The sequence below is a fragment of the Ranitomeya imitator genome, chromosome 5 (genome assembly GCF_032444005.1).
Source record: "Ranitomeya imitator isolate aRanImi1 chromosome 5, aRanImi1.pri, whole genome shotgun sequence".
Classification (NCBI taxonomy): Eukaryota; Metazoa; Chordata; class Amphibia; order Anura; family Dendrobatidae; genus Ranitomeya; species Ranitomeya imitator.
Genome location: NC_091286.1, coordinates 647,559,512 through 647,564,554, shown reverse-complemented (window position 1 = coordinate 647,564,554; position 5,043 = coordinate 647,559,512). Strand labels below are relative to the sequence as shown.

Here is a 5,043-nt window from a genome sequence, read left to right as displayed (position 1 = left end):
GGATTATGGGGAAGGAGACAGTAGGTTGAGGGTTGCAGGAGCTCCGGTGTTGGTGAGGCGGTAGCTCCGGTGTTGGTGAGGCGGTAGCTCCGGTGTTGGTGAGGCGGTAGCTCCGGTGTTGGTGAGGCGGTAGCTCCGGTGTTGGTGAGGCGGTAGCTTCGTTGGTGATGAGGCAGCAGCGGTGTCAGTGCAGGCTGTAGGCTTTCCTGAAGAGATGAGTTTTCAGGTTCCGTCTGAAGGATCCGACTGTGGTTGATAGTCGGACGTGTTGGGGCAGAGAGTTCCAGAGGATGGGGGATATTCGGGAGAAGTCTTGGAGGCGATTACAATCATCGCTGCATTATGAGCCATTTAGCTAAATATTCACAAGAGCACACAACTGATGTAGACTTGGACTGTTGTGTTTTATTGTATTACAGTATTAACACACAACTATTCCTGGCATGAAATGCTCCATCTCTCTCTAAGACACAGCCATCTTAAAGGCATTTCTAATCAAAACAAGATTATAATTATAACTTACATCTTGTAATTTCCTACATCAATGGTCTGGTTCGTTCAGCAATTAATCATTTTTTAAGGGTGTTATTGAAGTAAGGTCAAACTGACAAAGGCGAACATTTCTGTAAATGCTGTTTATTAATATGGCCTAATGTAAAACTTTGAAAGAAATGTTTGGCATACGGCGGCGGGAATTAATTCGGTAATAATGGCTTATTTGTATGATCTTATTTTTTTTTCTTTTTTTGTGGAAGAAAAATCATAAGTTCATTTTGTGTAATTGAATTTTAAACTTTTGGGTTCAGTTACTTGTAGGAAATCATCATTATAATGCATGTTTAATAATTATTATTCGCAATTATTGTTCTCTCTGGGCAAAGCTGTTACCATCTGTCTCCAATAATCATCACGCTATTATCTGAGTTGCTGGATTTGCTTAAATAAGAGGAAATTACTTTTAGAAGCAGAAAAAGTAAAAACAATTAAAATGAAGTGAATACATGCGCTAATATATGTTGTAAAAACCGTGTGTGCAATGTTATTATTACTCTAAACACTGCAAACCACTGGCATCTGTTCTTTATCAAAAAGTTGACCTCCAGGACAGTCTCACTACGTTCTTATTGAGTAGCTCATATACTATTATATAAGACACGTTTTAAACACATTACAAAAAGCCCTATTTGTAGAACCAGGCAACTGAAAGCCTCATTGGCTTTAGAAGAGGTCCAGATCATCATTTTTACTAGAATATAAATAGAAGAGGGAGTTAAAAAAACATTTGACATACTTATAAGTCCTTTCTAAAGTTTTCTCTGGGCTTGACAAATCTTAAGATGAGTGGAGTGAGATAACCACATTTAAAAATAATATGATTTCTTGATACTATGTCAGCAGTTGATTATGCTATATATCCCTATGCATGGTCATTCAATGGCTTTGTGGGATTTATGGTCATTTGGTGGCTTGAAGGCTTTCATAATGAAAATGACAGCATCCCTGCATGGTCCCTCTCCCTCTTCCCAGCAGGGGCGCTGACATACTTAATGTCATGGCCGCTCGACGGCGTCTCCCTGTAGTGCTGCGGCTTCCTGCCCCCAGGGCTTGTGCATGGCTGCAGGTCTCCCGGCAGCTCGCTTAGTGAGCTTGCTTTCTCCGCTTCTTAATCCCTCTACCCCTTAAGGCTGTTTGTACCTTCATGACCAGGCCAAATTTTACAATTCTGACCAGTGTCAATTTATGTGGTAATAACTCTGGAATGCCTCAACAGATTCTTCTGATTCTGAGAAAAATTTTTCATGACATATTGTATTTCATGATAGAGGTAAAATTTATTTGATATGACTCATTTAGATGATAAACCGAAATTTGGTGGAAATTTTGAAAATTTTGCAATGATATGGCCCAAATAGTTACCAATACCTCATTTATTGTATTTATTATATGCATTCATTTTTTCATCTTTTAATTGCACTTTTTATACTTTTTTTGCCGGATGCTGCTAGACCCCTTTATGTTGGCTTGGTGTTTCTGTGTGATGCATCTATATAGTGCTGGACAGCCCGCCTGCTAATACTATGGGCGTGATCAATAGGCTGTTATAAAGACACTTTGCATCACACTTACCTGTGTAACTAGTGTCCTATGCAAGCCCTATCTGTGTGAATTTTTGCTAGTAGGCAGCCAACCCCTCCATTATTTAGGTGAGTGGGTGGTTGTTCTCATTAGTATCTTGCACCTGTGCTGCTTCAGCCTTTATCAGTGGGGTCATGCTGCATCCTGCTAGTGCATATGTCATTTGGCAAGGTTTTGGTGAGGCTATTATTTATAACACCCAAACAACTCACAAAATGAACAGCACACAGTATCTACTGGATCACAAAAGGGACATTACAACAGTCCGCATCTGAGACCGGTTGCCGGGGCGACTGCACCACCGTATCACGCTGTGGGGTGCCAGGTGTTCATTGCTCTTTGCTCTGTGTTACCTCACACAACAATCAAGACATTGCTTAGCCACCCGCTCTGCTTCTTGCAAACAAACACTGACAAACCCAAACCCTTTACTGCAGTGTTTTTAACTGGAATCTGTGGCAATGGGCCACTTGTAAGACCCAGCCTGGAGAGACTGAACTGTTCCACTAACATCCTGTAGTTCACTCCAAAATTATACACATATGCTAGGCAGGAACACGATGCGGAATCCCACAGACAACGTCGGGTGAATGAATCTCCACAATCCAGGGCAAACAGACAACAACACGATCGCCAAATTCATAAAAAACAAATGCTCTCACAACTAAGGCAAGCCCAGCAGAATATTCAACAGCTTGCATGTTACGTAACAGACAACAAAACTACAATTATTGAACACTACTGTGGGAATATGAATGCAGTTTGCTCTAAATGTGACTCTCTGAATTTCATTGATGAAAAAGCATCTGACAATCAATGCTGCCAAAAAGGAAAAGTTATGCTACTGAGACCTCACTACTCAGATCTGTTTGATCAGTTGATGAAAGGAACGCATCAACACAGTATAAATTTTATGGAAAATATCAGAAGCATCAACAGTTCTCATGCCTTTGCTTCATTTGGTGCCAATATGGCACCGCCCCCTTGGATTCGCACCGTATTGTTTTAAAATTCACAGCCAGATCTACCACCGCACTGGAATACTTCATCCATAAATAGGACAACCACCAAAATTTGCACAATTATACATCCTTGATACAAATGAGGCTACAGAACGAAGAATGAACCTGAAAGAAAACGAAAAGTGTGATGCTGAAGTGATGAACCAAATTGCCATACATTTACAAAAATCAGTCCATTTGCTACTGCATATCGCATGCTAAAAGACATCGAAGCTGAGGAGGAAGAGAGGGCTATACAAAATGGGACTGAAATGCCTTCTATTGTCATGGACATTAAACAAGAACGTAAACAGGATCCCCGACTTTACAACAAACCACGTGTAAGTGAGGTCGCAGTTGTTTTTCAAAATGATGACAGATTGCCTCCTTTTCAAAGGGATATATTAGTCCGTCTTAAGCCAGACCAAAACAACCCTTTGATTCCTAAGACACAACGAATTAGCATTTTGCACAGCAACCTTGATGCTCCTCTGTATCTGCTATTCTTTCCAGTAGGTGATCAAGGGTGGCATGAAAACCTACACCAGCAAGGAACATCCAGAAGAATTACACAACTGCAGTACTACAGTTTTCTTCTGTCTGTCCGAAATTACTTCAATCCTATCTTAAACGGTGGGAAACTGACACAACAGTATTTATTAGACGCATACGTTAAAATTGAAGCTAATCGTCTAAATTTCATACGAATGAACCAAAAATAACTTAAAGTTGAAGACTACTGCGTACTTCAAGAACATTTGCATAAACTATCAATTCAAAAGGGACTTCCACTTGGAAAAACAGTAATTCTCCCGTCGTCGTTTGAAGGTAGCCCCCGCAACATCGCAACAGCGTTATCAAGATACAACGGCAATAATAACAAAGTAAGGAAGACCTGACATTTTTGTGACAATGACCTGCAATCCTAAATGGCCGGAAATTACCGAAAATCTAGAACCCTGGCAACAAGTTGAACACAGACCGGACTTAGTCGCATGCGTATTTCGACTGAAACTCAGCAGCCTTTTGAAAGACATAAAAAATGGGCTTTTTGGAACAGTCGTAGCAATGGTACACGTCATAGAGTTTCAGAAACAAGGTCTCCCACATGCACATATACTAATTAGCTTAGACGTGGATTCCAAGTTTCACACGGAGGAAGAAATCGACAACATAGTGTGGGCTGAAATTCCTAACCAAGAAAAGTATCCTGAACTGTATAATATTTAAACAGATATAGATAACAATGCACAGTGTGTGATGAAATATCACCTGTGCCCATACACAGAATTCCAAACTATTTCCCAGTGCAAAAATATATTAAACCCATAAGAAAAATACACTAAGGGATTCAAATGATAAGAACAATAAATTTATTGAAACAACACATTGATAACATTGTTCGCAACAAAAAAATTATAAATAACTCATGGATAGTCCAATACAACCCGTACTTATCAAAATACTGTCACATCAACGTAGAAATCTGTGCTTCAGTAAAAAGTCTAAAATATCTTTTCAAATACATCTACAAGGGGCATGGCAAAGCTAACGTCAAAATACAACAGAAAACAGTCAATCACGATGAATCATCAACTTTTGTTGACTCAAGATATGTGAGTGCCCCAGAAGCTGCTTGGAGGATATTTGCGTTTCCAATGCATTCACAGTCCCATGCCATTATACGTTTAGCTATTCATTTACCAAATCAACAGCAGCTTTGTTTCTTTGAAGATGCTCAAGTCTAAGACGTCTCAAAAGCTTTAAGCACGTCATCAACATTAATGGAATGGTTTTTGCTGAACCAACGTGACGAAAACGCAAGGCAGTATTTGTGTCGAGAGATTCCAGAGCATTACGTTTGGAATAAGACTTGGAATCTAAGACAACAAGGACTTAGAAGAAT

At 39.8% G+C, this 5,043-nt stretch overlaps 1 pseudogene; it reads left to right on the top strand.

Annotated features, from left to right (window-relative positions):
* The first annotated feature begins 3,352 nt into the window (after positions 1–3,352).
* LOC138637896 (uncharacterized) lies at positions 3,353–4,367 on the top strand (annotated as a pseudogene).
* Positions 4,368–5,043: the final 676 nt, after the last annotated feature.